This window comes from Bos indicus, chromosome 5, assembly GCF_029378745.1.
Source record: "Bos indicus isolate NIAB-ARS_2022 breed Sahiwal x Tharparkar chromosome 5, NIAB-ARS_B.indTharparkar_mat_pri_1.0, whole genome shotgun sequence".
NCBI lineage: Eukaryota > Metazoa > Chordata > Mammalia > Artiodactyla > Bovidae > Bos > Bos indicus.
Window position 1 is genome coordinate 80,420,002 of NC_091764.1, and position 27,172 is coordinate 80,447,173.

General features: G+C 40.2%; 1 protein-coding gene across 4 annotated transcripts in view; it reads right to left on the reverse strand.

Annotated features, from left to right (window-relative positions):
- Positions 1-15,809, reverse strand: part of FAR2 (fatty acyl-CoA reductase 2) — a 175,241-nt gene extending 159,432 nt beyond the window's left edge. Inside the window, exon 1 of one of the 4 annotated variants that reach the window (XM_070789895.1) lies at positions 15,704-15,809. The gene's annotated coding sequence lies outside the window, so the exon portion shown is untranslated. Of the gene's footprint in view, positions 1-14,451; positions 14,710-15,075; positions 15,495-15,703 lie in introns of those variants that run through there. The other 3 variants (XM_070789897.1, XM_019961398.2, XM_019961399.2) reach the window with 3 other exon arrangements.
- Positions 15,810-27,172: the final 11,363 nt, after the last annotated feature.

Sequence of the window (27,172 nt, forward strand, 5' to 3'; positions counted from 1 at the left end):
TAAATTGTAATTTTGGAGATATAGAATTCTATTATTTTTCCATTGACCATTCATGATACAATAGTATTAAGAGAATAATAGTTACATGATCACAATAGTAAAAGATGTTTATCAGTTTTCACAATCAGTAGCCAGACAAAAAATAAAGCCATAATGGGAACATTATTAACCTAACAATATGAAACACTTACATACAATTTGGGGGGTTAAGCTGAGTGATGCAATAAGTGGAAATGCATACATATACATGTTTTCCCTGCCCAGCCAGTTGGTGCATTGAATCCATTTACATTTAATGTAATTATCAATATGTATGATTCTATTACCACTTTAATTCTTTTGGGCTTATTTTGTATGGATCTTTTCCTTCTCTTGTGTTTCCTGCCTAGAGAAGTTCCTTTAGCATTTGCTGTAAAGCTGGTTTGGTGGCACTGAATTCTCTTTAACGTTTGCTTGTCTGGAAAGCTTTTGATATCTCTATCAAATCTGGATGAGAGTGTTGCTGGTAGAGTATTCTTGGTTGTAGGTTCTTTCCTCTCCTCACTTTAAATATATCATGCCATTCCCTTCTGGCTTGTAGAGTTTCTGTTGAGAAATCAGCTGATAACCTCATGGGAGTTCCCTTATATATTATCTGTCATTTTTCTCTTGTTGCTTTTAATATTAATCTTTAATTATTGTCAGTTTGATTACTATGTGTCTTAGTGTGTTCCTCCTTGGGTTTATCCTCCCTGGGACTCTCTGAACTTCCTAGACTTGGTTAACAACAATTTCCTTTCCATGTTAGGGAAGTTTTCAGCTATTATGCTTTCAAATATTTTCTCAGGTTCTCTCTTCTCCTTCTGGGAACCCTATTATATGAATGTTGGTGCATTTAATGTTGTCCCAGAGGTCTTTTAGGCTGTCTTTTATTATTTTTTTTCCCTATATTCTGTTCTGTGGCAGTGATTTCCACCATTCTGTCCTCCAGGTCACTTATCCATTCTTCTGCCTCAGTTATTCTGCTATTGATTCCTTCTAGTATATTGTTCATCTCTGTTTGTTTGTTCTTTATTTCTTCTAGGTCTTTGGTAAACATTTCTTGCATCTTCCCCATTCTGTTTCTGACATCCTGGATCATCTTCACTATCATTATTCTGAGTTCTTTTTTCTGAAAGGTGCCTATCACCACTCCATTTCATTGTTTTTCTGGGGTTTTATATTGTCCCTTCATCTGGGACATAACTCTCTGCTTTTTCATTCTGATTAACTTTCTCTAATGTGGTTTTTGTTCTAGCTGTGGGATTGTGGTTCTTCTTGCTTCTTCAATCTGCTCTCTAGTGGATGAGGCTAAGAAGCTTCTGTAAGCTTCCTGATGGGAGGGACTGGGTGGTGAAAACTGGGTTTTGCTCCAGTGGGCAAAGCCTTGCTCAGTAAAGCTTTAATGAGAGTATAAAAAGGCAAGTGACAGATTGGAAGAAGTTATTCAAATTACATACATCTAATAAAGGAATTGCACCCAAGATAGATAAAGTATATGCACAAATCATGAAAAAATTACCCAATAAATAATAAACCTGGTAAACAAATGAACAAAAACTTGGGCATATCTCAAGAAAAGATATCCAAATGGCCAATATACAAAATGGTGCTCCACCGTCAGTCACCAGAAAAATATAAGTAAAAGTACTATGTCATACAACTACTCTCGCACTGAAATGGATAAAATGAAAAAAACAGGCAAAGGACACACGAAGAAATGTCAATTTGTATTGACAAATGGAACAAGTAGAACCTCTTGACTACTGCTTCTGGGAGTATACACTGTAAAACCACTTTGGTAAACCCTTTGGCAGTTTTTATTAAAGCTCTCTACATAAATCAATTCCATATGGAGGTATTCCCATCTGCAACTTGTACATGTATTCAGCAAAAGACATTCATAATAAAGTTCCTAGTAGCACTATTCCCAAGAACTCTATAGTGGAAACTACCCAACTTTTCATCAACAGAAGATAAATTAAATGTGGTATATTCGCATTCGGAATAATAGATAGCAATGTGAATGAATACACAAAGCCCTGAAAGAATCTTAAAAACATAACACTGAGTGAATAAGCGGGACATAAAATAATGCACACTGTATTTTACTTATATATAAAACTCCAAAACCTAGCAAAACTAATCTATCTTTGAACCTTGCTAATCAATGACTTGGGCTTCCCTGGTTGACCCAGTTGGTAAAGAATCCACCTGCAAAGCAGGAGAGGTAGATTCGGTCCCTGGATCAGGAAGATCCCCTGGGAAGGAAATGGCAACCACTTCAGTATTCTGTGGATATGGACAGAGGAGCCTGGCAGGCCACAGTCCATGGAGTCACAAGAATTGGACACAACTTAGTGCCTAAACCACCATCACCCACCAATCAATGACTTAGAGGTCAGTATAACGGATACTTTGGGGGGCAATAGGTGATGACAGGATGGCAGTGTGTGGAAAGCTGGTAGTGTTTTTCTTTATAATCTGGAACCTGAAATCTGAGAGCTACTTGCTATATTTATGACACATTCACTCTTTCACATGTAAGTTGTACCTCATAAAAAAATTAAAAACACATGAGAAGAAAGAAGAAAATAGTTATTACCTATGTTCATTATTCAGAGAAGGCGATGGCACCCCACTCCAGTACTCTTGCCTGGAAAATCCCATGGACGGAGGAGCCTGGTAGGCTGCAGTCCAGGGGGTCATGAAGAGTCGGACACGACTGAGCGACTTCACTTTCACTTTTCACTTAATGCATTGGAGAAGGAAATGGCAACCCACTCCAGTGTTCTTGCCTGGAGAATCCCAGGGACGGGGGAGCCTGGTGGGCTGCCATCTATAGGGTCGCACAGAGTCAGACACGACTGGAAGTGACTTAACAGCAGCAGCAGCAGCATGTTCATTATTAATCCGTATCTAAAATGTACAGTTTGGGAGTGTTCTTCTTTTTCTGTTTTTGGTTTTGGTTTCAGTTTCATGTTGTTTGCTCTTCTTTGCTTTTTGTGGAGTTTTTGTTTTGTTTGAGTAACACTGAAGTGCCTTGTAGATAGTTTCATCACCACATTCCACTGTGGTAAAGAAGAATCAAGTACTAGTTTCCTGGGTGTTATGGGTTGAATTGTGTCCTCTAAAACTCAAACATTAAAATCCTCAACTGTAGTATCTCAGAATGTGACATAATTTAGAAATAGGATTATCATAGAGGTAACTTATTAGGATGAAACCGTACTGAAGTAGAATGGGTTCCTAATCCAATATGACTGGTATCCTAATAAAAAAAGGAAGTTTGGACACACAGACATACCTGAGAGAAGGGGATATGAAGATACAGAGAGAAGATGGCATCTACAAACTGAGAAGAGGCTTAAAATAATTGCTTCTCTCATAGTCTTGGGAAGGAACCAACCTTTCAACACCTCGCTTTTTCGAGTCTCCAGATATCTGAGATGCAGGAAGGACGGGTGATGCTCAAAGTGCTTCTGCATTAGGGAGGCCTACCACCCACACCTACTTCAACTAGCATCTCAGGTTGAGAAGCAGAGGCTTTAGGCAAGGGGTGACATGATCCCTTTTTCTGTTTTGGAACAATGGAACATTCTGGATTATGTGACACATTGAAAATGGATCTACAAAACCTAACCATCCAGAACAGCTCTAAGGTCCTTGTGAGAAATCCTCAGAAGGGATCTTTCCTGAGTCTGGAGGTCTTCAAGGAGGTAAAATGGTCATTTGATTGTTCCTAAGGCAGTGGTTCCTCATCTTGCTTTGATTATGACCCCTGTGAAAATCTGTTGAAAATTATAAATGTCCCATCAGACAAATACCTTCATCTAGATTTAAGAGTATGGTGATGATGGTTTAGTTGCTAAGTTGTGTCCAAATCTTGTGACCCCCATGGTCTGTAGCCTGCCAGCTCCTCTGTCCATGGGATTCTCCAGGCAAGAATACTGGAGTGGGTTGCCATTTCCTTCTCCAGGGGATCTTCCTGACCCAGGAATAGAACGCAGGTCTCCTGCACCACAGGCAGATTCTTTACCAACTGAACTATGAGGGAAGTACTTAAGAGTATAGGTGAGGATTTTTTTCAAACAGAGGATTGGTTTTTGATCTCACTTATAGAAATAAAGTTGGATGGCTGAAGATACTGGGGTGTCCACGTGTCATCACACAGGAAGTCAGTGCCTAACTACTGGCCCTACACCAAGACTCAAAGGTATCATCCTGAAACTATAACTTGCTCACATTGGTTGTTTCTGCTCTTCCATTTCTTTTTCCCACTATGATTAGCAGTTAACTACTTAAAACACAAAGAGATTGTGTTATCTATCTTAAAAGGCAGAAAGGAAAGGAGGAAGCATGAAGACTGATCTCCATCCATGGCAGTTTGGGGAAAGAGTGAGTGACTAAGAGGAAAGTGACACAGGCTAGTCAATCCTCAGGACTTATAGTGGATACAGGAGAACACTATTCCTTAGGGAGAATTTTCATTATCTTCCCTGTGGACTTTAATTCATTTTAATTCCATTTCCCATCACTTTCTTCTTGGTGTTAACTGCTCAGGGTCATGGGAAGCTAAATCATTTGCTGAAGCTTGTTAGGAGGGGAAAGAACAGGAAATAAAAATATATGAGTATCTTATATTTTTACACTGAGGGTCTGCTGAAAGATTTCACAAACTCCAAAGTTTTAACTGGCTAAAAAATGTTCAATGAATAGAGGGCACTAAAACTTAATGGCAGGTACTATAACTTGTTTACCACTATATTTGCAGAGCCTAATACCCAATCTGACACATGGTAGATGCTCAGTAAACTGAATGAATGAATAAATAGAATTATCATGGAATTTGCAGTCATAAGATCTGGATAATATTCTACACTTATTCATTAAATAGATATGTGACAAGTCACTTCAGGTCTTTGGGACTGGCTTGTTCCTTATTATAAAATGACAAATTTAGATCAAATATTGATACGGTACTTGAACATTCTACAACTTAGAATATGAATAGAGTTAAGGCAAAGCTGTTTGCTCACCATTATGTATGGTAGATTAGATGGCACATGTGCTAGCATATAGAATGTCTAAGAGTTCAGGGGAAGGCTAATTTGAGAAAGTTTCACTGTCCTAAAAGAAACTGAGACCTAAATTTATCTAAAGTGCAATCCTGTGATCAGCAGTGCACTCAGTGTACTTGCATAACCACTGCTTCAGGTGGGACTGGACCAAAATAGTAAGAAGAAAAGAAAGAAGTAATGTCAAAATTCTAGTAAGGAAAGAGGTTTGACAAGTCCAGGTTACTGAGAAAGAAGGAAACTGCTCAGTTCAAGAACAAATAACTCTTTCAGACTCTCCTGCAGCTTGGAGAAGTTTTATAAGTAGATCTAATGTTCTCAAAGCATTTTGGTGAAAGAGTAAGAGTCCATCCTTCAGAAGACACAGTTATCTTCAGAACAGATATGTCCTGAAGGTCTTGTGTAAGTAAAACACAATGGAAGCTAGTCAATTCAGAAAGAGACAACAGTTATAGCATAATAGAACTAAAAATACACAGACTGACATAAAGTTGATTTCATTAATATTTATCAGGGTATCTTATTTACATTTATGTTTCACGTGGAATTAACTGGACAATTTCTCTTAATTTTTAGACAAATAGTTCCATTTTTATTAAATGAGTATTATCTATCTCTAAAATGATTTTATTATTGGATAAAATTATGCTATTACCAACACATTATTTAGTATTAAATGTTCTTTCTTGAAAACAAAACTTTAATACATGCACACATAGTGAATTGTTATACAGAGCTTCTTTTATTCAGGTTATCAAATTCTTCTGGGCAGATTATTCCAGTTTCTTAACAATATTAGAGAATCTAATTCTATTTGAAATGCTTTAGTGGTTTTAAATATATTGGGACCAGACACATAGTTTAATGGCCTTCCTAATTTCCAACTATCTTGCCTTCAAAAATACTGGGAACTTGCACTGACTTTTGTGGAATGTGTCCTCTCACTGACCTGTGATAAATAAAGCACCATTTTTCTGAAATGATCTAAAATGTGGAGCATTTTCACAATGACTTTTTTTCTCATTTCTTGGCTCAGAAAATATTATTCTTGCCTCCTGTGGTCATCCTGTTATTCACCAGTGAATGTTATTGACCCAGCATCTCCCCTGAGGTGGATGGGTGGGTAAGCGGAAGGAGAGGTCAGAGTTTGGCCTTTTCTACACAGATTCACAAGGCAGAGCTTCTCGTCCTTCCCTCAAGTGTGTGCTTCAACAAATGGGGGCCATCTCTGGAGGAGCTTTGGAAGCTAAAATGCATTAGAAAGCATGTCCAAAAGCCAGAGGAGATGCATTGCCAGCTGCTGCTAGAAAGGGCTTTTGCTGGACTTCAGGGGTAAAGGATACAGAATTATCTAGGAGTTTTAAAATAAACCATGACTAAGACAATAGATATATGCTATTCCTAGTGTCTGTTGATTAAAGTAAGATGATTTTTTTCACTGTCTACTTAATCACATTGTTGGTTCCACAAAGAAATATGTATTATAATATATATTAAAATATATATTATTTTTGCTTTGATACAGTGTTAAGTGGAAAAATTGGCTGTTGAATGAAGATCTCACCTGAAAGCATCCTTTTTTTAAAGCCAGGTCTCTGAATTAGTCATGGAAAGTGCCCTGATGAATGTGGCTGGCAAGAAGCCCTGTATTTCATCCTATTTGATTGATTCCCCCAGAATACTGACCTCTGGATAGACTCTGTGACCACAGTGACAGACCTAAGTACAAGCCTCCATCTCCATCTTCTAAGTCCCACAGAAGCAGCTGGACCAGCTGTTCTCACATTTGTACCTGTGCTGTGCTGGTTATGTACGAAGGTACCTGGGGAGTCTTGTACCAAAAATCCTTACTCAATAAGTGCGGGGTAGGGATAATGAATGGAGAAGGCAATGGCAACCCACTCCAGTACTCTTGCCTGGCAAATCCCATGGACGGAGGAGCCTGGTGGGCTGCAGTCCATGGGGTCACTAAGAGTTGGACACGACTGAGCGACTTCACTTTTACTTTTCACTTTCATGCATTGGAGAAGGCAATGGCAACCCACTCCAGTGTTTTTGCCTGGAGAATCCCAGGGACAGGGGAGCCTGGTGGGCTGCTGTCTCTGGGGTTGCACAGAGTCGGACACAACTGAAGTGACTTAGCAGCAGCAGGGATAATGAAAGGTATAGTTGTCATCCCAAACTTAAGACTGTCACCCTTAAACCATCACTCTTCACAAAAAGGATGCATTAATAAAATACAAATTTGCTTAACTGAAATAAAAATCAAAGGTGACTACTCACCGGAAACCCATGCTCAGCAGCAGCAGACTTCAACAACTAAGTAATATCAGGGTTAATTACCCCCTAAACTTCTTGGACCCTGGGTATGTTTATCTGACAGCCCATCCTTTACATGAGTTTAAATGTCTGAGTAACTTTCAAAAGCTATCACCTCAAAACTATCTTCTGCTCTTTCCATTGGCAGGTAACACTAACTATACTGTTGTTGTTCAGTCATTAAGGTGTCTGACTCTTTGTGACCCCATGAACTGCAGCACGCCAGGCTTCCCTGTCCTTCACATGTCCAGGAGTTTGCTCAAATTCATGTCCACTGAGTTAGTAATGCTATCTAACCATCTCCACCTCTGCTGCCCTCTTCTTTTGCCTCAATCTTTCCCAGAATCAGGGCCATTTCCAATGACTAGCTATACTAGTCATCCACAATAAATGACATTGTTATAACTCCAATGACAATGTTTGAGGAGCTTCTAGTCTATCAATTTACCTATCTGTATTTCCAGCTTTGACATAGACTGAAATGTTTGAATCCTCGAAAATGTATATGTTGAAATCTACTCTCTAACCTTATGGTATTTGAAGGTGGGTCTCTGGGAAGTCATTAGGTCATGAAATGAGAACTCTGGAGAATGAGACTGCTGCTGCTGCTAAGTCACTTCAGTCATGTCCAACTCTGTGCGATCCCATAGACAGCAGCCCACCAGGCTCCCCTGTCCCTGGGATTCTCCAGGCAAGAGTACTGGAGTGGGGTGCCATTGCCTTCTCCGGGTGAATGAGACTAGTGCCCTTATAAAAGAGACTCCTAAGAACTCCCTTGTGAAGTTCCACAATGTGAAGTTCCAATGGAAAGAAGGACATTTGTGAACCAGGAAGTGGTCCTCACCAGACATCACATCTGCTGGTGCCTTCATGTTGGACCACTGGCCTCCGTAACTGTAAGAAACACAGGTTTTTGTTGTTATTTATAAGCAACCCATTCTACGGTGTTTTATTATAGCAGCCTGAACTGACTACCCCCTAATATATAAAAGAAGTCTATTAAAATTTTTACAGCCAATGAGTTAATAGCCTAGAGTAGGGGCTGACAAATATTTTATGTAAGGGTCGGATGGTAAATATATTAGGCTTTGCAGATCACAACTACTTATTATGTGGAGCACCAAAGCATCTGCAATAGGATAATAGGATGAATTAGTGCATGGCACTGGCTGATTTCCAATAAAACTTTATTTATGACTACTAACATGTGAACTTATGAAATCTTTCATGTGCCATGGAACATTATTCTTGCTTTTCTAAAAACCATTTTAAAATACAAACACAATTCTTAGTTCAATAGATAGAGTAAAATAGGCAGGAGCCGAAATTGGCCCTCGAGTCACTGTTTGTAGACCCCTTGGCTAGAGCACTGAGTGGATGAAGCCCTGGCCAGAGTCCATAGCTGTGTGAACTTGTTTCTTCTGTTCTGCTCTGTTGGTTGTTCTTGGGTCATAAATTGCACTTCTGCCTTCAGCCCACCACCATGCAAATACACTGGGAAGCAGGAACAAAGATGAACGAGATTCACTGCAAAATCAGTTCCCGCAGACATCCTATGTGTTCACACTGTACCCTGTTGGGGATATACTACAAACATCAACTAAGGCTCAGAACTACCATGGGACACGAGAGGCCCTTCCCCACTGTTTATGCATCAGCTTCCTCATGGGTACATCTAAACTTGACAGAATGTACCCTCAAGAGGTCCTGCATAGCCTTGCCAGGAAAGTAGAAGTTAATTTTTTTTAATTGTTTTTAGTCACACTGCAGATCTTGCTTGTGAATATCATTTTATAACTGATTCATACAGTGGAATTGTTTTCATCATCAATTTTGAGCTTATTAACAGAGTCAATTCAATTCTGGTCTTCTGCTTTCTTCCAACTAAGTTGCATGAAAGAGATAAGAGAAGTTGATGGTTAATAGAAAGCTGTGGATGTTAAGAGCTTTAATCTATTAATATAGGGCAGCATTTCCCAAAGCGTGTTAGGCTAATGCTGACTCTGTCAGATGTTCTGCCAAAAAAAGCATTTCAAGGTCAAATAAGTTTAGGAAATGTGGCATAAAATACCTCTTCTTTCTTGATGATTCTTAAAGTGCATTATTAGTGTATTAAAGGCTCCAAGGACTCCTGCAATAAAACTGCTTAATTGGGTTAAATTGTTCCTTACACTTACATGATCAGGAAGCTTTTCTTTTTCTTTACTTGACTATTATTAACATCCCAAGAAACTAATGATCCATAGACTACATTTCTGGGAAACACTGATACAGAAAAGGTGGAAGAATGGAAAGCTTCTAAGCAAGGGAGTACGCTATGCTATAGAGCAATCACTTTCACAAGGATCAGGCCTTTCTATCCGGGTTTTTGTCATTTTAGACTATCCCATATGCTATACATGTGATCAAGTCAGAAAAGCAAGAATCATATTTGTTGTGGTGGTAACCTCTTACAAAATTATAAAGTGTGTGCACATTTTATAAATAATCTCAATATTACAAAGGATAATATGAAAAGCATATTATTTTCTTCTCTCTCACCCCATTTCCAACATCCTGGCATATTTTTCAGAGGTACCAGGCAGTGTTATCAGTTTCCACGTCACTTTTCAGTTCTTCTGCGAAAACTCTAAATTCTATGCATCAAGGACAATAGTTTTGAGTTATAAAAACTCAGCAGTATCTACTGAAGGAATTTCTTCTCACACTTCTTTCCTCTGCCACCTCTCATCGTCAGTCTTTCACCAAGGTCTATCAATTCGACTTGTGAAATGCACTTCAAGTGTGCACACTTTTCTCCATTTCCCCTATCAGTACAGTCGCTGGCTGTGTCCTAACTGTATTCTACTTTTCATTCTTGATCCTGCTAGTCCATTCTCCTTATTTCAGCTACAAAGGTATCCTTAAAATGTAAATTACCCTCTGGCTTCAAAGTCTTCAAAGGCTTCTCATTAAAATAAAATTCACAATCTTTATCAAGATCTGTGATGATCTGCATGACCAGGCTCCTGCCTACCCACCCTCCACAACACACACACATACACACACACACACTCATGTCCAGCCTCTCAGAAACTCCCTTTTCCAACACACGTGCCTTCTTTTTATCCCTTGAACATTTCCAAGCTTTTCTTCTCTTTACAGATTACCTACTTGCTATTTCCTCTACCTAAATGGCTTTTCCCTCCTTTTTTCTTTTTCTTTTTTTTGCCAAGTGAATCCCTGTGCCTCCTTCAAATATCAATTTAAATCTTTCCTTTTCAGAGACCTTCACAGAGCACCAAATCTGAATCAGCCCATTTTTTTCACAGCCCCTTGTTCTTCTCCATACTACTTCTAACAATGTATTATTATGTATTTATTTTTTAATGTCTGTAAGATCCAAAATATCTTACAAATCTATTTTATTCCATACTAAATGCAAGAAAATTGTCTTTCGTGTCTGGTCACAGAATGGGCTTAATAATTACATATTACATGATTAAAATTATCCAGTGGAAAGTTCTTTTTATCTCCTGCCTTTTTCTTATGTGAAACTTTACACCCTTTCAGATTTCCATTTTTTGCACACTTATCAGCCAAAAGCCTCATTCATTTATCTCTATTAGAAGGGGAACTTTAAGGACCAACTCATGTAACTCAAGCTTCACCAACCATTTGGTTTACTTTACTCTCTTCTTAGGAACTTATTGTATTTATTTTCTGTACCGTTCATTTGGTGCCTAATCTCATACTGACTTGTAACAACTTATCAGGTGTGTTAATTAACAACTTATATTTACATATGCGGTCTTGCCAATGATGTCATAAATCTATGGAAGCCAGGACTTGTTACTTAACACTCTAAAGTTCACAGCATGCCTCTGCACAGAGTAGCTGAATGAAAGAGTCCCCATCCACCTTCTTTTAACGCCTCAACTTTAAGACTTTAATATGGAAGTCTGACCCATTTCCTTTCAGTTTATTTTCTTTCTCAACCCTGTGTGTTGCCATTTCCTTTCTTTCAGAAAGGACCCATTTCCTTTCAGTCTATTTCTTCCTCAACCAGTGTGTTGCCACCATGCTGGGAATGAAAGCTGTGGTAAGGATAAGTTCTGAGGTCAGAGGGAAGTGACTAAGAGAGGAATTCGAGGACAAAGGACTTGTCCAAGGGTTCTCAGTTCCTCCCGCAGTGGAACAGGAAGTGAAGATAACCTGTCAAGTGACTAGGTGTACTTTACATTGCCAGGTATCTCCCAGAACATTTAAAAAGAGTGCTTTGCTCAAGGTTTTGAAAATACGAGTATCTAAGGCAATGGCACCCCACTCCAGTACTTTGCCTGGAAAATCCCATGGATGGAGGAGCTTGGTAGGCTGCGTGCAGTCCATGGGGTCGCTAAGAGTCGGACACGACTGAGCGACTTCCCTTTCACTTTCCACTTTCATGCATTGGAGAAGGAAATGGCAACCCACTCCAGTGTTCTTGCCTGGAGAATCCCAGGGATGGGGGAGCCTGGTGGCTGCCGTCTGTGGGATCACACAGAGTCTGACACGACTGAAGTGACTTAGCAGCAGCAGCAAACATTAAATGAGGCAGAAAGGATTACATTCTCAAATAATTTCAATCAATGACTCAGTTGTTCATTGTTCAATTTTGGATGAACTTCCCCCAAATATCAATTTAATTCTATAAGTATCTTTGGGATCCAGAAAGGTATTCTGTACTTTTAGTTGCCAATTCCAATCTTGCTCAAATAATGATTTTTAAGGAATACTTAAAATACTAAAAACCATAGCTACTTTTTATTTTCTTCTTCCACCAAAATATAATGGTTATAAAAGTTCTGCAACCCTTTTGATATACTTAACCAGATTTCCTCAAACTACTTCTGAAACATGGAGTAGAAAAGTAAATGTGTAATAATACCATCTTTATTAGTATACAACTGTTCAAGATAAGCAGACAGTTTAACAATTATTAGCTCTTTTTACCTGTATGTTTTTACAACAACCTGTTAAGATGAATACAGTAGTAGATGTTGTCTGTTATGTTTAGTTTATCAATGAGAAAACTGGGTGTAGAAGGACTTAGTGGCAGAAGCATTCGGCAGCTAACTTTCAGATTGTTTCAGAGAATTTACGGGCCACGTAGGACTGCTGAGACAGTGCTGTTATTCAGGAAGTAACCGAATAGGCTTATGAACCTGGGCTCAGCACTGGCTACAGAATTTGCAGGGTCTAGTATAAGATGGGAGAAGGCAATGACACCCCACTCCAGTACTTGCCTGGAAAATCCCATGGACAGAGGAGCCTGGAAGGCTGCAGTCCACAGGGTCGCTGAGGATCGGACACGACTGACTTCACTTTCACTTTCAATCATTGGAGAAGGAAATGGCAACCCACTCCAGTGTTCTTGCCTGGAGAATCCCAGGGACCGGGGAACCTGGTGGGCTGCCGTCTATGGGGTCCCACAGAGTCGGACACGACTGAAGTGACTTAGCAGCAGCAGCAGCAGTATAAGATGAAAATTTGAAGCTCCTCTTTAAAAATTACTAAGACAGCTGACAGTGACAGCAGAACATTAAACCAAGTATGGGGCCCTTCTGGGTACTGGACCTTGTGAGCTGGCCTAGCCTGAGGTCTCTGGACCTCTATCATCTGGGTGACTGGGTATCCAAGAGGCTGTGAGCTCCTGAAACTATAGACAAAATTCTATGCTAATACGCATAAATTTATTTTTCATATTTTGTAGCTTTTATCAGATCCTTAAGTGCTCTGTTAAGAAAATAAAATAAAGCATTAAGAATTCCTCTTCAAGAGTAATGAATGTTCTCAAAGAGACCAAACACAATGTCACAAGAGACTGGCAGAGGCGGCATGCTGGTGTCAGTGTACACCAATGTTCCTTCAGAGGTTGTGTTTGTTCATGCGTACGTTTTCATAGGCACACAAGTATTAACACAAAGACAAAGAGTTCTTAGGGCTGCCCAGATGTTGCCAGAAAGAAGTAACATCTGATTGCATTTTCAGATGATAGTAAAGCAAATGATGAGACATTCAAGGTGATGTTGAGACATTCAAGATGACTTTCTTCACAAACCCCAAGGTGATACCCAAACATGACCCTGATATGAGGTATTTTATTTATTTTCACCACCTTAACAGAAGCTTCTCCCTCTTCTGCAATTAGATGTCACACTCCCTCTTTTAAGGAGAAATGTCTCACTGTAAGATTTACCAGCTCATGCTGATTTACATCAATTTTATAGATAACTATAACTCAGAAATAGGAGTAAGGTAGGAATTTGTTAACAGAACAGGTGTAGAAGATGCTCTCAGAAAAGGGAAAAGAGTACTCTAAAGACCTGTACCCTGAAAATACAACAGAAGAAATGCTGTGAGTCTTGAGTCTGGCTGGTAAAAACCGATCCCATCTCCTAGAAGATTCACATACAAATAGCCCTTAAAATGGATTTTGCTTTAAGACCTGCTCCTTCCGTTTGAGTGGCTGACTTAAAACTGTATTTAGTCTCTTTGTCCTTTTCCATTAAATATGCATCTCAGCCAAATCTCCAACTCATATGAATAGGGATACAGAGAGATGGGTAATTGAAACCTCAGGGTAATTCTCAAATTTTCATTTGCACAGCGTGTCAAACATTTCTTGATGCGGCCTCTAACAAGTAGGAAAACACGATTCACTTGAGATTGTGGTCACTCTGCTGTCCCCACTCTCGCCCCTGTTCATGTCACAATGGGGCAATACATAATTCAACCAACCGCCAAAGCTCTGGCAGGTCCAGAAAGAATCTTTTTTGCTCACACTTAGTAGCCCATCCATGGAAGAATAAGTGTTCATAATTCTACCCATCCCTAGAGGTGAAAGAGTAGGAAGCTGGTAGGTGGGATGTTTTTCTAGGGTTTCTAGGAGGAAGATGGTCATTTAGTCCTTTAATTGCACGGAATTGCCCCGCGGGTTATCGTACACGCCAAGAGTGAGTGAGCAGCTTCCCTCAAGCCCATCCGCACCTGTGGTAATCTTCTGGTACCCGCTTACCTGCTCTCTCCAAGACGCCCAGGCCCAGCAAGAAGAGGTGGAACACACCTGATGGTGTAAGACGCCGCCCAGGCCCATTGCAGTCTAGGGGTCGGTAAGCAGCGAGGCCCGAGTAGGATGATTCATGCGGCCACAGCCCAGGGTAGGGCTCGGAGTCGGGAAGCGCGCCCCGACTTGTCTAGCGCGCAGAGAGGGCAGCCGCCACGCCCCACGTGGCCTTCTCTCTCCAGGAACAGCCCGGAGGGCCGAGGAGGCCTTTGCGAGACCTGGTCGGTGCCTCTTGCCCCATGGGCCCGCGGCCACGGCGGGACTCCAGCGTTAACCCAACCGTGCCCTTCCCGTCGCGCGCCCTTCCCGCCCCCGCGCGCCCCACCTCGGCTAGTGATGCCGGCGCCCAGCGCGCTAACCCTCTGGCGGTTGACTGCGGACTGCGAGGGCAGCTCCAGGGCAGAGCCGCGGAAATCCCACTTCTCCCGCCTGTCCCTGCGCCCACCCTTCCTCGGGGCCTCGAGGCCGCCCCGCCCTCGCTTTCGACCCCGCCGCGCCCTGCCTGCGGGCCACGCCGGCCGGCTCTCGCCGGCAGAGGCGTGGGCGCTCGCGCGGCCGAACTGCGACCCCGAGTACCTGCTCCTCCAGGCGAGGGGCTGCTCAACTAGTGGACCTCGAAATCCCAGTCCTTCCCTGGGGCTCCGGGAAGTGCTCCAGTCTCAACGAAGCTGCTCTCGTCTTTTGGCTCCCAAACGTGACACTCTATATATCCGGCTCGGAGACTGGGTGTGGGGCGGGAGGAAACCACCCTCCCTCCGACCTTCCCCGCGGCCACCGCGGCCACCGCGGCCTGGGCGTCGGGCGCGGAGCCGGCGGCTGCTTCTACCCGGGGCGGGAGGAGGGCGAGGGGCTGGCGAGGGCCCTACAGGCCGCCGGGCGACCTCATGGTGGGCAGAGCGGCAGTGCGCGCAGGCCCGCCCGGCAGCTTCCATTCATTCAGCGCCGAGCAGATCCGCTCGCTATTACTCCCGGGTAGGATTTTTTTCCCTCATTTTTTTTTTTTTAAATCGGTGGGTGAGGGGGGAGAGGGAGCAGGAAAGGCGCCCCTCTCTGGTCTGGAAAAGAAGGGGAGCTCCCACATCTTGAGAGAAAGGGGGTGGGGGGGGTGGGAGAAAGGGGAGGAGGAGAGACAGAGAGCAGGAAGGGAGAGACGGAGACAGGAGACAGAGGGTCAGAGGTTCTATTGTTCACTTGGAGGACGCACCTTTCCCCCAGCCACCCTAGCGGAAGAGGCAGCCAAAAATCCGATTGTACTCAGCTTGTCCGTACTGCACGCCCAGTGGGAGGGATGCTCTCTTATCGGCTCCAAACTCTGCGGAGGCGCCTGGCAATGACCGACCGGCGCGGTGTCCTTTTAAAAATCCAGGAGGGGCTGGATTCACGGAGCCCCTTGTGCTGGACGGAGGCACGGTTCACTCTTGCTCGGGGTGCGGAGGGCAAAAAGCAGGCTCTATCTTCGTCAGGTGAGAGTAGGTAGGTGGATAGGAGACTAGAGAGGATCAGAGATGGGGCTGCAAAAACGCAGCCGGTCAGCTTTGCTCTGCAGCACTTCTTAAGATTAAGAAAAGAGAATGAGAGAGGTTTTGTTCATAAGCCTAGTAGCTTGGGGGAGAGGGCCGCGGGAGATTTGGTTTGGTCTCTGGTACATTTTGAAAGGAAAAACTGGAGCCTTCATCAGGAAAGACTTTTAAGGGGACAGACAGGCACATGAGTGGGCTTGTCACAGTTCTAACCCAGGACGTGCTCAAAAAAAGCAGTCAACGCCCAAGCTCATTTCTTGGACAATTTGGAAGATAATAAGAAAAGCCAAAAAAGGAATATTGTCCTATAAGTTGTCTGTTGAAGTTAATATGAACCACTTTTTGCATTCTTGGACTCTCTACAATTAAATGTATTAAGCAAAATGTAGTCTAAAGACCCTGGGACTAATTTTCTCTGGTGATTGCCTGAAAGCAAGGAGACAGAAAAAGTTAGGACCACATAAATATACTTTGTTACCCACCCCACTGGAAAAATACCTCTAAATGTGTTGCCAAAACAGCTGGTATGACAGCACTTGAAATGATACTGTCAAATGGTGGTGAGAGGTGTTGAAATCATTCATCACATAGCAGATAAAGGTAAACTGTTACAACTCTGAAAAACAATTTCCAAGAAGTTTCCAAGGCGAGTCCTTCAAACTTTTTTTATTGTTCTGAATCTTTTGAAATAGGATTCTCATTCTTTAGAACATAACCAAAAAAAAAAAAAAATCACAAAAAGGAAAATGACATATGGACAAAGTTACATGTTTATTATAGCATTATTTATAAAGTAGAAGTAAAATAACGTACTTTCAATGGAGTGTTGACAAAACATTAAGTTGTTATTGTTTAGTTACCAAGTCGCGTCCAACTCTTTTTGACCCCATGAACTGCAGCACTCCAGGCGTCCATGTCCCAATCATCATCTCCTGGAGTTTGCCCAGCTTGATGTCCATTGAATCAGTGATGCCATCCAACCATCTTATCCTCTATCTGCCTTCAGTCTTTCCCAGCATCAGGGTCTTTTCTAATAAGTTGGCTTTTCACATCAGGTGGCCAAAGTAGTGGAGCTTCAGCATCAGTTCTTCCAATGAGTATTCAGGGTTGATTTCCTTTAGGATTGACTGGTTTGATCTCCTTGCTGTCCAAGGGACTCTCAAGAGTCTTCTCCAACACCACAGTTCAAAAGCATCAATTCTTTGGTACTTAACCTTCCTTATGGCCCAACTCTCACATCCGTACTTGACATTAGTATAGGTTACTAAATCATAATTTTACTTTCACTATTTAAAATTATTTCTTTATGGATAATGTATTCATTTGCTGAGACTGCCTTAACAAAGTACATGGAGGGGTGAATTAAACAGAAATTATCTCACAGTTCTGGAGTCTGGAAGTTCAAGATCAAAGTGTTGACAGGATTCTTTTTCTGAAAGCTGTGGAGGAGAATCAGTTTCGCGCCATCCACCTAGCTTCCAGTTTTTTGCTGACAATTTTTCTGGCTTTTCTTGACTTCCAGAAGTATAACCCTGATCATTACCTCCATCTTCACACTGTATTCTCTATGTGCATGTATATTTCTGTGTCCAAATTTTCTTTTTCTATAAAGACACCAGTCATACTGGACTAGGGCTCATCCTAATGGCCTCATCTAAATTGATTACATTTGCAACAACACTATTCCCATCAGGCGAAATGCCTGGCTGGATGACGCACAAGCTGGAATCAAGATTACCAGAAGAAATGACAATAACCTCAGCTATGCAGATGACACCACCTTTATGGAAAAAAGCAAAGAGGAACTAAAGAGCCATTTGATGAAGGTGAAACAGGAGAGTGAAAACACTGACTTAAAACTCAGCATTCAAAAAACAAAGATCATGGCTTCCAGTCCCATGACTTCATGGCAAATAGAGGGGGAAATAATGGAAACAGTGACAGACTTTATTTCCTTCGGCTCCAAAATCACTGCAGATGGTGACTGCAGCCATGAAATTAAAAGACACTTGCTCCTTAGAAGAAAAGCTATGACCAACCTAGACAGCATATTAAAAAGAGGAGACATCACTTTGCTGACAAAGGTCCATCTAGTCAAATCTATGGTTTTTCCAGTAGTCATGTATGGATGTGAGAGTTGGAACATAAAGAAGGCTGAATGCAAAGAATTGATTCTTTTCAGCTGTGGTGCTGGAGAAAACTCTTGAGAGTTCCTTGGACTGCAAGGAGATCAAATCAGTCTATCCTAAAGAAAATCAGTCCTGAATATTCATTACAAGGACTGAGGGTGAAGCTTAAGCACCAATACTTTGGCCACCTAATGTGAAGAGCTGACTCATTATAAAAGACCCTGATGCTGGGAAAGATTGAAGGCAGGAGGAGAAGGGGACACCAGAGGACGAGATGGTTGGATGGCATCACTGACTCAATGGACATGAGTTTCAGCAAGCTCTGGGCGATGGTAAAGGAGAGAGAAGCCTGGCATGCTGCAGACCATGGGGTTGCAAAGAGTCTGACATGACTGAACAACAACAAATTTCCAAATAAAGTCACATTCTGAGGTACTGAGGGTTAGGACTCTGAAACATGAATTTGGCAGAAGTGTGGAGAAAGACATAAATCAACCCACAAGCATATAACAGCAAGAAGAGACCATGTAGTCATTATTTCCTCCAAGCACATACTACTTACCCTGCAACAGGCCAATAAATCAAAAAAGTGAATTGGTAGGGAAGGTAATAGCAACTTTATTCAGAAAGCTGGCAGACCAAGAATATGGTGGACTCATGTTCCAAAGAGCCAACTTGTGTGAGTTAGAATTCAGACCTCTTTTATACTAAATGAGGAGAGAGTAAAGTCAAACATTTCCTGGCTCCAGTCAGCCTCAGAAGGGGATGTGTTTTTTCCTTCCCGCAGTAATTCAAAAGTGGGCCTGGTAAGGATGTTTCCTGTGAGCTAAGCAGTTATTTTAGCTTAGTGCTCATTACCTGAGAGTCAGGGTTTCCAGGGAGGAGCTATTATGTATAATTTAAGTTTATAGGCAACATCTTTTTAGTGAATAACTTGTAACAGAATACAAAGATTCTTCCCTATTACATAGTAGGTTAAATTGTGGCTCCTAAAATATATGTCCTGGTGCAGATATCTGAAACCTATGACTGTTACCTGCTTGGACGAAAGAGTCTTTGCATATGCAATGAAATTAAAAGGCTTCAGGAAAGGTCTTACTGGATTGTCCAGATGCGCCCTAAATCCAATGGCAATTGCCTTTATAAGCAAAAGGCAGAGGGACATTTGAAACATATAGAGTGATAGCATGCTTAGTTGCTCAGTCACGTCTGACTTTTTGCGACCCCAATGAGATCCTCCAGGCAAGAATACTGGAGTGGGTAGCCATTCCCTTCTCCAGGGTATCTTCCTGATTCAGGGATTGAACCTGGGGCTCCTGCATTGCTGGCAGATTCTTTACCACATGAGCCACATGTTGGATAAAGTGATTTGAAGATAAGACAGAAACTGGAGCAATGTGGGGGGCAAGGAAAGAAAGCCAAGGAATGCAGACAGCTTCCAGAAGCCAGAAGACAAGGAAGGATTCTCCCCTAGAACCTCCATAAGGAGCAAGGCTCTCACCTTGTAATCAGACTTCCATCCTCCAGAGCTGTGACAGTATAAAACTTTGTTGCTTAAGCTACCCAGTAATTTATTACTACAGCTCTAGAAAATCAATTCAGGCAATTTGGGGTGGAAACCTGCTTATTTACTTTTTTGTTTTTTCTTGAAAGAGATATCTATGATTCAAGGCATTTCAAATGAGTATTTTACTAGAATTCTTAAAATTCTCATCCACTTTTGAAGTCATGGACAGAAGACTTGCTAAATATTTTATCATCTTGCTCTCCAATAGGCACAAGTGCTGATAAAACTGCAAAGGATTTTGATTTTATGAAATGGGTCCTATGGTTCTGCATCCTCACACATGCTATACACACAACTCTTGTCAAGACAATTCGGCTCCATGCTGATTTGGTTAGAGAGTAGTTTCCAGGGTTGTATCTTAAAACCGTGGCTGCTCATGGTCAATGTTGAGAAATAGATTATTAAAATAACTAGCTTCAGTTATTTTAATAACAAGTCCAGTTTTCAGTCTTCTGAAGAAGACTTTCAGTCTTTCAGAAGACTGAAGAAGTTTTCAGCCTTCTCTCCCTAACTACTGCTTAATGACTTACCATTTTATTCAACCCCATAAAATAAATGTTTTTCTGTTAATCTGCCTGGAGGTTTTTAATTTCATATGCAAAATAGTTATAAAACATGACAGATCTAAAATAATATGTCTGATCATTCTAACGACACCTTAAAGTTGGAGACTGTAAATTTACCCAAGTGTTCCCAAAGTGGTGTCATTGCTAAATGCTGCTGAAACAAACAAACCATGGTTCTGTTAATCAAGAGTATCATGGAAACAGAGGTTTGATTTTGATGTACAGTCAAATCATAAAAATATAGTGTTCTACAACTAGAAAGCTCATCCTTTGGGCCCACTTTTTTAGAGTATGGAAGACTCGACTTATGTCTTGAATAAAGTCACTTAATTAGTTTTCTGTTGCTGCATAACCAATTATTGTAACCTTAGTGTTTTAAAACAATACCTATTTATAGGTATCAAAGTCCCATAGGGCACTCATTCTAACATAGATAACAGGTTTTTTGTTCAGGATTAAGAAGGCAGAAATCATAATGTCAATCTGGGCTTTAATCTCATATGGATTTTTACAGATTTTTTTCTTGTCTTCTTTTCCCTTATGGAGATATATACGTCCTTAAAAGTTATGTAACTCCTTTATTGACCATTATGAAAGTGTAACAGGTGGAGACTAAACTCATATATTCTGATTCTAAATATAGGCCTATTCAAGTGCTTTCTCAAACCCTGAGTCATAACATTCAGAGTTTTTTGAGAATGATGCCATTGAGAGTTCTTTGGAGAACTGTTGTAGAGCACAATAGGGTTATAGCTGAATTAACTAAAAGCATATCTTCTCTACTGACTATTATGAAGACATTAAAAAGAATAAATTCAAGCTATGCCAGCTGAATTGCACAAATTTCCAAGAGGTTTAGTGTATGAAGAAAGTAATATGCTGAAAACATGTATAATGTGATTTTATTCATATTAAATCAATGTCAAATAACTGAATATGTATATGTATATATATAGATTTATAGGTCTATGAAAGCTAGGGAAAAGAGGATACATGTATCCTTCAGAGGATACATCAGTTCAGTTCAGTTCAGTTCAGTTGCTCAGTCGTGTCTGACTCTTTGCAACCCCATGAATTGCAGCACGCCAGGCCTCCCTGTCCATCACCAGCTCCCAGAGTTCACTCAAACTTACGTCCATCGAGCCGGTGATGCCATCCAGCCATCTCATCTTAGGTTATTAACATGTTACCTTGGTTGGTGAAGGAGAAGCACTAATGCATGAAGGGGAAATATGAGAGAGGAGTACCAGGCAAAGATGGAAAAAGAAAAAGAAAAATTAAGACATCATATGCTCATATCTATGTATTTATTTAAATTATACTAAAACGTTTAATTTTTAAAATGCTATGAGTAACCACACCATTCCAACAAAGAAAAAACTGAACAAAGTAAAAATTAATTCTTTTTAGATTTGGCAGAGAAATGAAGTCACAGGGCAAACTGCTGCCACCAAAACTGGAGAAACAAATGAGGGGGTACAGAAAATCACAGCTGACAGAAACAGAAACTGACCCAAAGCAGAACCCTTAAAGTTATCAGTGCCAGTAGGAATGCCTGAACTGTAGTAGATGAATTGTTGGAGGCTCAGTGTGGACAACTCTGAGAGTTACAGTCACCAGGGAGACACAGTAATCAGACAGGAGAGGGACATGCTTTTTTGAGTTTTACTTCTAGCCTCTCCCAAGTTTCCAAGTGAAAAATCCCCTGGTATTTCCACAGTGGGAGGGGAAAAAGAACCACTTTTTAAAAGCCAGAATATTCTGCTCTTCTTAACAAGGTTGCCATTAGGAGAAATTATTTTGCTAGAGCCTAAACTGTGGGGATTTTATCAGAACCCAACATAACTGCAGAAAGGGAAATACCTGACTCCAGCCCCCTCCCCTGTCTCATTCCATCTAAGGTGGGAAAAACTGAGAAGAATCTGTAAAGTTCACAGCCCAGGGGCACAGACTTACCAAAAGATTGAGACATAACCATAGGACTGTACAACGCTTCCCTTCTTCACATGTAACCATTACATTACTAAATGCCTATTTATTGTGATTACTTCTACCCAGCACTCAGATCAGCTTTCAACAACCACCACCACAACAAATATTACAAGGTATACTAGAGGTAAAAAACACAGTGTGAAGACACTGAACAAGTATCCAAATCAGTCAGATATGGCAGGAATGTTGGAATTATAAGACCAAGAATTTCTTTAAAACTATCATTAAGATGCTGAAGACTTTAGTGGAAAGACCAGATAATATGCAAGAACAGATGGATAACATAACAGAGAGATGCAAATTCTAAGAAAGAATAAAAAGTAAATGCAAGAGATGGAAAATATTGTAGCAGAAATGAAGAATGCCTTTTGGGCTCATTGATAGACTAGATATCACTGAGGAAAGAATCTCTGAACTTGAGGGTATGACAATAGAAATGTCCAAAGCTGAAAAGTAAAAGAAAAAAGAAGAAAAAAGCAAGAAGAATATCCAAAGACTATGGGACAACTACAAAATATATGTGCATAATGAGAATACCAGAAGGAAAAGAAAGAGAGAAACAGAGCATATTTGAAGCAATAATTATTAAGAATTAACCCAAATCAGTTTTAGATACCACAACACAGATCCAGAAATCTCAGAAAAACTAGGCAGGATAAATGCAAAAACAAATAAAAATAAAAAACAAACCAAATAAAAAACCAAAAAAACCCACCAATCTACAGATGTATACCAATGGTTTTCATATTCAAACGTTAGAAAATCAAAGGTAAAGAAAAAAAAAAAATCTTGAAGAAAGTCAGAGGAAAAAAACACCTTATCTATAGAGAAACAAAAATAAGTTCACCCAACTTCTCGTCAGAAAATACTCAAAGAATAGCATGAAATGAAATGTTTGCTGTTGAGAGAAAAAAAGACCATCAACCTAGAATTCTGTGCCATATAAAATTATATTTCAAAAGTGAAAGAGGAAAACAAGACTTTCTCAGATTAATAAAATTTGAGGAAATTTGTTGCCATTAGAACTACCTAGCAAAAAATATTAAAAGAAGTTCTTCAGAGAGAAAGAAAATGAAACAGGTCAGAAGTTTGGATCTTTGTAGAGAAAAGAAGAGTACCAGTGAATAAAAAATTAGAAGTAAAATATATAGAAGACCCATATAAAATGCTTAATTAAAACCACAAAAAACAGAAAAAGTGCAAAACACGTAAATGAGAACAAAGAATAAGGGCAAAAAAATAAATAAATAAATAAAAACCAATCACAAATATGGGAGATATTTATACAGCCGTATCAGTAGTCCTCTTAAATGTCCATGGTATAAATATGTAATGAAAAGATTGTAAGAATGGATCAAAAATACCCAAGACCGAACTGTGTGTTGTCTACAGGATTTAGATAATTTAAATATAGAGACACATAGAGATGAAATGCAAAAGTAGGAAATCAAGAGATACCTAGAGTAACAGGCAAATTTGGCCTGAGAGTACAAAATGAAGCAAGGCAAAGGCTAACATAGTTTTGCCAAGATTAGAATGCACTGATCATAGCAAACACTTTCTTCCGACAACACAAGAGATGACTCTACACATGGACATCACCAGATGGTCAATACAGAAATCAGATTGATTTTATTCTTTGCAGCCAAAGATGGAGAAGCTGTACACAGTCAACAAAAGTAAGATCGGGAGCTGACTGTGGCTCAGATCATGAACTCCTTATTGCCAAACTCAGACTTAAATTGAAGAAAGTAGGGAAAACCACCAGACCATTCAGGTATGACCTAAATCAAATCTCTTATGCTTATACAGTGGAAGTGACAAATAGATTCAAGGGATTAGATCTGATAGACAGAGTGCCTGAAGAACTATGGAATGAGGTTCGTGACATTGTACAGGAGGCAGTGATCAAGACCATCCCCAAGAAAAAGAGATGGGAAAATGCAAAATAGTTGTCTGAGGAGGCCTTACAAATAGCTGTGAAAAGAAGAGAAGCAAAATGCAAAGGAGAAAAGGAAAGATATATGCATTTGAATGCAGAGCTCTAAAGAATAACAAGGAGAGAGAAGAAAGTCTTCCTCAGTGACCAATGCAAAGAAATAGAGGAAAACAATAGAATGGGAAAGACTAGAAATCTCTTAAAAAAAAATTAGAGATACTAAGGGAATATTTCATACAAAGATGGGCACAATAAAGGACAGAAATGGTATGAACCTAAGAGAAGCAGAAGATATTGAGAAGGGATGGCAAGAATACAAAGAAGAACTATACCAAAAAGATCTTGATGACCCAGATAACCACGATGGTGTGATCACTCACCTAGAGCCAGACATCCTGGAATATGAAGTCAAGTGGGCCTTAGGAAGCATCACTACGAGCAAAGCTAGTGGAGGTGATGGAATTCCAGCTGAGCTATTTCAAATCCTAAAAGATGATCCTGTGAAAGTGCTGCACTGAATATGCTAGCAAATTTGGAAAACTCAACATTGGCCACAGGACTGGAAAAGGTCAGTTTTCATTCCAATCCCAAAGAAAGGCAATGCCAAAGAATGCTCATACTACCACACCATTGCACTCATCTCACATGCTAGCAAAGTAATGCTCAAAATTCTCTAAGCCAGGCTTCAACAGTACATGAATTGTGAGCTTCCAGATGTTCAAGCTGGATGTAGAAAAGGCAAGAGGATCCAGAGATCATCAAAAAAGCATGAGAGTTCCAGAAAAACATCTAAGTCTGCTTTATTGACTATGCCAAAGCCGTTGACTATGTGGATCACAACAAAGTGTGGAAAATTCTTCAAGAGATAGAAATACCAGACCACCTTACCTGCCTCCTGAGAAATCTGTATGGAAGTCAAGAAGCAACAGTTAGAATTGGACGTGGAACAAAAGACTGGTTTCAAATTGGGAAAGGAGTATGTCAAGGCTGTATATTGTTACTCTGCTTATTTAACTTATATGCAGAGTACATCATGTGAAATGCCGGCTGGATGAAGCGCAAGCTGGAATCAAGATTGCTGGGACATATGTCAATAACCTCAGATACACAGATGACACCACTCTTATGGCAGAAAGTGAAGAAGAACTAAAGAGCCTCTTAATGAAAGTGAAAGAGGAGAGTGAAAAAGTTAGCTTAAAACTCAACATTCATAAAACTAAGATCATGGCATCTGGTCCCATCACTTCATGGCAAATACATGGGAAACAGTGGAAACAGTGTCAGACTTTATTTTCTTGGGCTCCAAAATCACTGCAGATGGTGACTGCAGCCATGAAAATGAAAAGACGCTTGCTCCTTGGAAGGACAGCTATGACCAACCTCGACTGCATGTTAAAAAGCAGAGACGTTACTTTACCAACAAAGGTCCATCCTGTCAAAGCTATGGTTTTCCAGTGGTCATGTATGGATATGAGAGTTAGACTATAAAGAAAGCTGAGCACCAAAGAATTGATGCTTTGAACTGTGGTGTTGGAGAAGACTCTTGAGAATCCCTTGAATGGCAAGGAGATCCAACCAGTCCATCCTAAAGGAAATCAGTCCTGAACATTCGTGGAAGGACTGATGCTGAAGCTGTAACTCCAATAATTCAACATTGGAAAAGACCCTGATGCTGGGAAAGATTGAAGGCAAGAGGAGAAGGGGACGACAGAGGATGAAATGGTTGGATGGTATCACTCACTCAATGGACATGAATTTGAGCAAGCTCCAGGAGTTGGTGATGGAAAGGAAAGCCTGGTGTGCTGTAGTCCATGGGGTCCCAAAGAGTCAGATATGACTGAGCCACTCAACTGAACTGTACTGAGAGATGAAAAGGAAAGGGATGGAGAAAGATATACAATGCTAATACTAAACAAAAGAAAGCAGAATTATCTATGTTAATTGCAGACAGATCAGACTTTAGAACAAAGGAAGTTATTAGGGATAAAGATGGAACATTAATGAAGTTAAAGGTAAAGAGACGAATAACCGAATAAGACATAATAATCTTTAACCCCTAGGGGGGTCACCCCCTAAGAAGACATAGTAACAAGAGGATATCAAAACACATGAGGCAAAACTTGATAGTACTTCAAGGAGAAATAGATCAGTATGTTGTTACAGTTGGAGATTTTAACATCCCTCTATCAGAAATGGATAGATACAGCAGGCAAAAGATCAGTAAGGAAGTAGATGATTCAACAACACAATCAATCAACTGAATGTAATTATCTACATCCAACAATGGTAGAATATATATTCTTCTTAAGTTTACATGTAAAACCAAGAGCGTTTGGGAAGCAAACTTGTCCATAAAGCACATTCTAACAAATTTAAAAGAATAGAAAGCATACAATTTCTGTTCTCATACAGCAGTTGAATCAATTAGAAATCAATAACAGAAATAGCTGAGAAATGACCAAATACTTGGAAGTTAGACAACCCACATCTAAATAACACATAGAGCAGAGAAGATTTTATCTAAATGAAAATACAACTTAAAATTTGTGGGATGCAGCAAAAGTAGAGCTTAGGGAAATTTTTAAAGCATTAAATATATATTTTTAGAATATAAGAAAGCTCTAAAATCAGTTATCTAGGCTTCTACATTAGGAAACTAGAAAAAGAGAGTACATTAAATTTAATTAAGTGGAAGAAAGGGAATGATAGCAATTAAAGCAGAAATCAATGAAATTGCAAACAGGAAATCAGTAGGAAAAATCATAAAAATTGGAAAGATTAATAAAATTGAAAGAATAGCCAGGCTAAGAAAAAAGAGAGACAACACAAATTACTAATATTGGAAATTAAGAAAGGGACATCACAATAGATCTCTTGGATATAAAAACAAAAATAAAGGGATATTATAAACAGCTCTATGCACACAAATTTAATAATATAATTTATTCCTATGGACCAAT